The sequence below is a fragment of the Ailuropoda melanoleuca genome, chromosome 1 (assembly GCF_002007445.2).
Source record: "Ailuropoda melanoleuca isolate Jingjing chromosome 1, ASM200744v2, whole genome shotgun sequence".
NCBI lineage: Eukaryota > Metazoa > Chordata > Mammalia > Carnivora > Ursidae > Ailuropoda > Ailuropoda melanoleuca.
In genome coordinates, this window is record NC_048218.1 from 37,686,790 (window position 1) to 37,695,880 (window position 9,091).

Sequence of the window (9,091 nt, forward strand, 5' to 3'; positions counted from 1 at the left end):
AGCATGGTCTTCCCTTCCAGAAAAATCTGCAAGATGAGCATAGGTGAAAGAAATAATTAAAAACTGTTTTGACAAATGAACGTTGCAAGTGGGGAGGGAAAGACAGGAAAATCAAGAAACTGACTCAACTACAGAGAACAAACTGATAGTTACCAGAGAGGAGCTGATGGAGGGATGGGTTCAATAGGTGATGGGGATTAAGGCGAGCCCTTGTGATGAGCTCTGGGGGGTTGTATGGAAGTATTGAATCACTGCATTGTATACCTGAAACTAATATTGCACTGTATATTAACTAACTGGAATTTAAAAACTTGAAAAAAGTAATAAAAACTTTTGAATCAGAAATTAGCGGTTAGGACTGTTGATGGTAAAAACTACAAGCTTTAATGACCTTGCTACTCTTTTCCTTCTTCCCTCTGCTCCCTATATAGAGTGATATATATATATCACTTTCAATATATCTTTCTTCCACACTCAGTGTTACATTTTCTTTTAAAAATAAGCAATGAGAAAGAGATTCTATAACTCTTTATATCTATGCACATCTGAAAAGACAGTGGGTCAAGTATAAAATTGGGAAGAAAACATGGCTGTGAGCATCTGAATAATACTCCAAGTGGAAGTAGAGCCAAAGATTGGCATTTAAAATATCCCAGAGGGCAGAATGGTCGCTGTAAGTGTTTGGCTGCTATTAGCCATTCTGCAGGGTACATAAGTCATAGAGTTACAAACTATGATAGGTTTTAATAAGTACTTGGGCTTGAAGTTTGAAGCTTTATGAATGAGATGTACCAGTAAGACAGATAAGTATTAAGAACTGGCAATGTAGTTAGATGTCCATTTCAGCAGGAAGATACTAATCTTGAGGAAGTCAGACTTTGGATATGGGAATCTGAAGTAGTTCTAGCTCCCATACAAGGGAGTAAATCAGAGCAAAGCAAGACTCACTCATCCCAGGGGCAACTAGGGAATTAGACAGGCAATGAGAACATGAATTAAAATGGAAACCAAATCAGAAGCTGAAGCCAGTGACAAGAACAGTTGGACTTTGAGTATACACTAGTGCCAAAAACATTTTCAGAGCGAGGACACCAGAGAGGGTTAAAAACTATGTGAGGCCCAAGTGTCAACCAACTGTAACCCAAGGTCAGATTTGTTGTAAACATGCCATTGACACAATATAGGTCCTGAGGGATCTTGTGATCTTGATTAGTGAGGTACTAATCAAGGAGCTAGAAAAAGATACTACCGTTCATCAGCTTCCTTCTGTAGGCACAGTGTTAGATGCTCTGCATACCACTCTTTAAGGGAAGCATTATTAATTCCATTAAGCTGATGAAGGAATTAAAGGCAGAAAAGAGGCTGGCTTAAACTCTTAAATCCAGATAGTTCTAGGAATTAAAGGAGGGTTGATTGCATGGAGAGGAATCTCAAAGAGCTGAGGAAAGCGCAGTGAGATGATGAACAGTGGATCTTCCAGCTGATTTCCTGGGAACATTCTATGTCTTGTAGTTACCTACCATATGTCACAGTCATGTAGTCTACCCAAGATTTTAAGGTGCAATCCTATTGCCAGAAAATATCTAGGCACTGGGAATAGTCATGAACTTGTTAGATAGTGTCTATTCTCACAGAGTCCGTGTACTAGTAGTTGATGCCCAAATAGGTTTTCTAAACCATTTTTGAAAATCCCATGTCCAATATCCAACCTTAGACTTGTGAGATATGAGAAGTCAGCTGAGGATATTTGAGAAAATTCTTCTTCCCAAAAAAGTTACAATCCTTTCCTTTCATAATGCAAGCATAAAGGAAAGTAGCTCGGTGTGAGGTTGACACTGAGGCTGACCACGGTGGGGGTAGCACGGGTACCTGATGACATCATTGATCATCTGATCTCACTATCCTATAGCCTGCTCTCTTAACGGACTTCAGTTATGTGAAATCGTTTCTTGACTCCTTAATGTGTAAGCCACTATAAATTCAGTGTACAAATTTGGTAATTTGTAGCTGAAACTTGCCAACCTGTTACACAGATCAAGAACTGAATCAAAGTTTCTGTCCTATAGGCTAATTTTAGTCAATAAGACAGGCCTCTGAAGAGAGGGAGCCAAAGCCTATGGTTTGGGCTGAGGTAGGGCAGGTAAAGAGAGAGACCAAATCCAAATGGTAACAGAAGAGTAACCTTGACAGGATGAAAAGAAAATGGCCAATAAAGAAGTGGAGCATGAATGTGAAAGTTTTCCTCTAACAACAAAACAAAAATGTAAGGGAATGAACCAGAGTCAAGTACTGAAAAGACAAATCAGCCAGTTTTCTTCCCAAAAGAATTTCTGGAGTAAAATTTACTTTTTCTAGAATTCCAGGAGCAGATTTAGTGCTGGCCATTTCAACTTGTCTTCCTTGGCTTTAAAGAAAGAGGTTGCAGAGTCTCCAGCCAGAGTCAAATAGTATTGATCTTGATAACTTTTGTTACGATGAACTCATCATCTCCTCTGAACCGTCCTTGCAAATGCTCTTCTGTTTCTCTGCTGGTTCTGGCATTACACTCTGGGAGATACTCATACAAAGGTAGATTCAGTATAGGGCAGGAGAAAATGAATTTGGTGTAGAAAAGTCTTAGGTTTAAATCTCAATTGTTAATATGGGCAGTGCAGGACAAACAGCTATTGTTATCATTATTATTGCCTATTCCTACCTACTGGCAATTTTTTCAAGCATTTAATTGAATTCTCAAACTTGAGGACAAGTGGCTTTTTAAAAAATAATAAAAAGAAAACTACTAGTATGATAAGGAATATGTGCATTTAAAATATCAAAATATGCTTTTAAAAAGATTGAACTTGAAAAAAGAGACCTCGAGAACATTGGCAAACACAAGCATCAACTATGGTTGCCATTCAGTATTTCTTGTATTTTGAAAACTTTAAATACCGTTATTTTAGGAAGAACACAGTTCTATATAGAAATAATATAAAATTAAAACAATAGCTCATTGTTAAAGCTCCATGCTAAGGATACCAGACATAATTGAGTTACATTAACTCACACGAAATAGGACCCAGTGGTCACATCCTGATTACCATTCTCAATTAACACTGCTACATTTTTTAATGCCTATGTTTAATGTCAAAGCATTAAGAGGCTTCCAGGATAAGAAATCTATTAGTGTTTCAAAAATATGTTCCAAACCAGAGAGACTAGAAACAGAATGAAACCATATGTCATTTGCACTAAAGTGATAATTTCAGCAATATGAATTAATCAGGTTTCTCAAGGGAAGGCTATAATTTAAAAAGTAGTAAAGAAATTCAGTGTTAAACACGAGGCTGAATCAGCTTGTTTAAGACACAAAACAACAGATCTGAAATCGTTCGAGAAGTATTATACATGAGGGAGAGAACATTTCCATATTCCTAACTGCAGAGTGTATGCATTCAAATCAAACGACCTTTCCATTTGTTCTTGAGGACTGGTGATGACCCTCACAGGGCCTAGAAAAAGTGTGCCTTCAATACGTGGTTTTGGAATGAATGAACAGATAAAAGACAAAAATATGGTGAAAAATGAAACTCAAAATTTAGGATTATATTTGAAAGAAGCCCGGGGTAATGCAGTCTAGGTCTGGGTCCTACTGCTGATTTTGCCATTGGTTGTTCTCATAATAGTGAGCAAATCATTTGACACCTGGTTATTACATCTCTAAGTTTGGATTACTAGGTCTCTAAAATCCCTCCCAATTCTTCATTCTGCCACAAAAGCTATAGCTTAGCTTTAAAAAAATTAGGCCATAAAATATCCCAGAAGTTGAGACAAAGAAAAGGAAATATGGAGAGTGGCCAAAAATTAGTAACGGTAGATGATTTGAAAGATTGTGTTTGTTTTTAAGATTGGAACCATCTGAATAAAATTATATGGAAACAATCCCTTAGGGTCTGAATATATTTGAATAGAAACAACCAATCTAAAATACAAAGAACACATCCTTGAAGAAAATAGAAAGCAAAACTTCCAAATAGAAGAGATTAATATTAAGAAGTTGTTCTTCATACATTCAGTCAACAAACATGCATCAAATGCATTCTCCACGACAGCTACCCTGCTAGGCACAGAGGATTTAAGGCTAAATGTGAGAGTCCCTGTCCTCTAGGAAGTACAGCTGGCAATGGATTCACAATCTAGTCCAGGAATGCACTTCTGAGGATTAAAGAAAAAATGTCACAAAGAAGAAATTCAGATAATAACAGTGTAGTACTGACATTGAAATGTATGTATTTTTAAAACATAAAAAATTCAAATACAATTATCATTTTCATCTTGGATTTTTTGGGAAAGCCAAATTAATTAACTTGAATATTAATTTGATATAGTGATCAGTTATGTGAGTAAAATGGCTGAAATAGGATGTTCTCTTGCCATTTGACCTAAGCAAAATGAATAACTCCTCTAAACATCTTTAATTAGGGTGCTTAATAAATGCATATATTGACATTCTTTTTTTGTCCTTCTCTAGCAAGAAATTTATGAAGACTGGGATTGTTAGATAAAGAGAGTAAACTTTCTTAAAAAATTTAAACACAAAACTAAATTGCTTTGCCAAAATTTCTATTAATTTCAAACGTATTAGTTAAAAATTCCAAACCATTCTCATGAAACAAAAGAGCGTTTTAATTACTTCATAATTTTTTGTGTTAACAAAAATGTATTATTTTTAAAATTTTGTGTTTCTTTTATTACTAGTGAGGGTCCACATGTTTCCATATGCTTAGCAATTCATTTTCTGTTACGCAGATTGTTTGTCATGGCATTTCACCACTTATTGGGATCTTGCTGTTCTATATTCTTCTATTAAAATGCTTTTAAAATCAAATATATTAAATCTTCATCATATTTCCTGTAAACATTGTTCCCCTGTTTAGAAGTTGCCTCTTTAGTGTAGGCTTCTCTGTAATTTGATTGTTGTATATTTAAAGTTTAATTTATAAAAAACAGTTTTAAAACCTTATAACATATTTTACTTAACGCTGTTTACAAAATATAACATTTTTATAAAGCTCATGATTTTTAAAAAATAATATAGTTCAATGACAAAATGTCAAGTTCTGGCATTATAATATAAGCAATACATAAATCATTTATACATAAAATATGTAGTTCAAATGTTACAGTAAAAAAAAATTTGGAGAGTAAAAACAGTATTTACGAACTGTTTATAGTAAGATAAATAGTAACACAATGGTAATAACAGCGAAGATCTATTGAGTCCTTTCTGTGTGCAAGGCACTTTATAAAAAGTATTTAATCCTTACAACTCTTTGAAAGGAGAGTTTGACCTTACTCTACAATAAAGTCTATTACTTGAGGGGTGAGTTCTTTTCAAAAATATCCTGGAAAACTTTGGAAATCTATAAGGCATTGCCAGTTTGGAGCCTAAAGGAAATTTTGCTATTTCTCAGTAGTTCCCTGAAATGTTCATAGGTAATATTTATTTTATTTTATTTTATTTCTGACTTAAATAGAGAAATCCATGGTAAATGATTTGGGGAAATTCTGAGTTAAAACTAAATGTTTCTTTCCTGCAGGATTTCTTAACACTTTTTACAAGGTTATATGTGTTGTCATTCTCCAAGAAGACAATAGGATATTCAGTATTGCCTATGCACATTGACCACAGAATGTCCTTTTTTTCCCCCTATGAGCTTATTCATGGAATGTTTTAGATAATACTAGATTAACCATTTGTTTGCCTATATGGAAATGGCAATCAGGAGATTATGTTACTAAGGCCCTTCCCAAGCAGTACCAATATTTCAAGGAGGCTCCCGTGTTTAACCATGCACCCCCACTCTTGGTGTATTCTGAAAGAGGTACTTTTGCAGAAGGAGAAACTCAGAAGAGAAATGAAGCTGAGAGAAGTGATAGGTTTATGAAGGCAAAATACTTTATGAGAACCATCAAAGCACCAGATACTTTCCCAACTTCTGGGAATGAAGTTTAAATGTGCCATAAGGCAGACTGTTAAGTAAACAGTCACAATACTACAGGGAAAAAGTGAGGTGCTCTCTGGGAAAATAACACCCATAGCACTCGTAGGAGGTGCCAGAGAAAGATTAATGGAAAAGAGAGTTTTTACCTGAATATTGAATTGTGCTTAATTGAGTCATAGGCAGTGGTGCCCCTTCCAGGAAGAGTAATAATCCTTACAAAGGCAAGACAGTGTGAGAGAATGAAGAGGCTGTTTGGGAAAGTCAGTGATTTGGTAGGACTACAGGTGGGATTGGTAAAAACATGAAGCTGAAACACTCGTCAAGGATCAGGTTAGGAGAGCCTTGTTTGTTATATGAACAACATAATCTTTGAAAGATTTCAGGCAGGAAGTGATCCAACTGGATGGTTATCTCTTTTAGAAAGGTCACCTGGGGACTCTGGAGGATGAGAACGGAAGGGTGAGAAAGTGGCAAGGTAAGATGTCAGAGGCAATACAGCAGGTAAGGAAGCCTGAGAATTAGATTTATGATAAACAGGAGAAGATAGGGTAGGGAGAGGACAAAGTTGGGAACTATTTAAAGATATCTGGAAGTTACAACAGGACATGGTGGCATGTTGGCTGTGGATGCCTACGATCAAAGAATGACTGAAGACAACAGCTTTGTCATGGAAACTGGGACCCCAATAGAATGCTTTTCTTTCAAAAGGATCTGAGGTCATTGCACGGTCTTAATTAAAAAATTAGAAAACTGCATAGTCTTCAAGATAAGTGACGCATTCATGGTATTTTCATTCTTATGCCTATTTGTTCAGATGATAAAAAAAATACATGCTTACATTAAAATATCTGAAAACGTAATTGCTGTGATATTTGAGAGTGTTTCCTTTCAGGCTCTTTTTCTAAGCATATGGGGAAGAGCAGTGAGTGAGTGTGCATGTTTATGGCTGTGTATGGTGAAGATTCAACTTTATACCACACTGCAGCCTGAGTTTCTATTTAATATTATATCATGAACATTTTCCCATCTGTCTTCATCTCCTTGGACTACTATAACAAAAATACCATAGACTGGGTAGCTTAAACAACAAACATTTATTATTCACAGTTCTGCAGACTAGAAAGTCCGAAGTCAGCCAGCAGATTTAGTGTTTGGTGAGAGCTCACTTCTTGGTTCATAGACAGCCATCTTCTCCTTCTGTCCTCACAGAAGTGTGGTGACTAGGGTGAGCGAGCTCTCTGGAGTCTTCCAGACAGTTTTAAGGATACCGATCCCATGCACGAGGGCTCTACTGTCATGACCTAATACTTCCTAAAGCCCCTACTTCCTAACACCATCACAGGGCTGGGGGGATGGGGGCGAGGGGGATTAGGATTTCCACATATGAATTTGGGGGGACACAGCATTCAGTCCATAACAGAAATTATTCCTCAGAATCATTGAAGTTTATTTTTAACAGCCATATTAGATTCTATTTCCTAAGTCTGATAGTTATTTTAATTTTTCCCTCTCATTTAATATTGAAGTTGTTTCTTTACCTTTCTCTTTCCTTTCTTTTTCCATTTAGAAGTCAGTACCTTGATAGATACCATTTCACCTGAGAGTTTTCACATTTCTATGATAATTTACTAGTCATATATTCCTAGAAGTGGGATTATTTTATCAGAGAGTATAAAGATTTCCAATACTTTATGAGTATTAAAAATTGTGTTTTAGAAAGCTCAAAATATCATGTTACTTATTTAATTGACTGTTAGCCTTTGACCTTTATTTAATACATTTGACCTGTCCTAAATTCTATTTGCCGGATATCATATAGTTATTTTCATTCCATTGGTTTAACACTTTACAAAATTAGCTAGAGATTGGATTATTGCTAACTGTAGCTCCTTAGAAAATATGTTTTCTTTTTTTCTAAAATAAGCCACATAATTTCTTCACAAATTTAGGTTTTTCTAAATTTAAAAAAATGGAAAAATTGATCAAGAATTGAAATTGTAGGGGCGCCTGGGTGGCACAGCGGTTAAGCGTCTGCCTTCAGCTCAGGGGCGTGATCCCGGCGTTATGGGATCGAGCCCCACATCAGGCTCCTCTGCTATGAGCCTGCTTCTTCCTCTCCCACTCCCCCTGCTTGTGTTCCCTCTCTCGCTGGCTGTCTCTATCTCTGTCGAATAAATAAATAAAAAATCTTTAAAAAAAAAAAAGAATTGAAATTGTAAACCTCTTCTATGTTTAATAGATGATTCTAATTTCTGCTAAAATTAATATGCTCATAATTGAAAATTTATAAAAATACATTACCATCTACAGGAAAAAATTACTTACAACCCTACCATCCAAAGAGAACCATCCCTAATGCATGTTCCACAGTGGTGTTTCAGGTTGTTTTGTTTGTTCACCAATCTGACCCAAGTGCCTAGAAGAGTGTGTTGTATATGGTTGGTGTTTAGCAAACATTTGCTAAATAAATGAATATTTTTAGTTTAATTTCCAATATTTTACATAGATATTTACAGTAGTTAACATGTTTTGATCAATATACCAAGCTTCATTCCAAATGCTGTATGCAACATCTCTTTAATACAACTACACTGTTTGGAGGAACCACTACAATGTTCAGTTGGCAGACCTAGCCTGAGCTTTAAAAAGATTATGTGGCCTGTAAAATATCACATAATAGCCAACAGCTTATGCTGTGGCAGGCTCCCAGGCACCTTGCCTACAGAGGGCATATTAGAAGTATGAATGTCCACCACACAATTCTGCCCCCGAGAGGGGAGATGAACAATCATTTTATTAGGGTTTATTATTTTATTTTATTATTATTTTTTTATTCCATCCAACTGCAGTGTTGCAGTGGTCATTTTATTTTTTTTAATAATTTTTTATTATATTATGTTAGTCACCATACAGCACCTCCCCAGATTCCGACGCAAAGTTCGATGCTTCATTAGTTGCGTATAACACCCAGTGCACCATGNTCGATGCTTCATTAGTTGCGTATAACACCCAGTGCACCAGGCAATAGGTGCCCTACTTACTACCCATCACTGGTCTATCCCAATCCCCCACGCCCCTCCCCTCTGAGGCCCTCAGTTTGTTTCTCA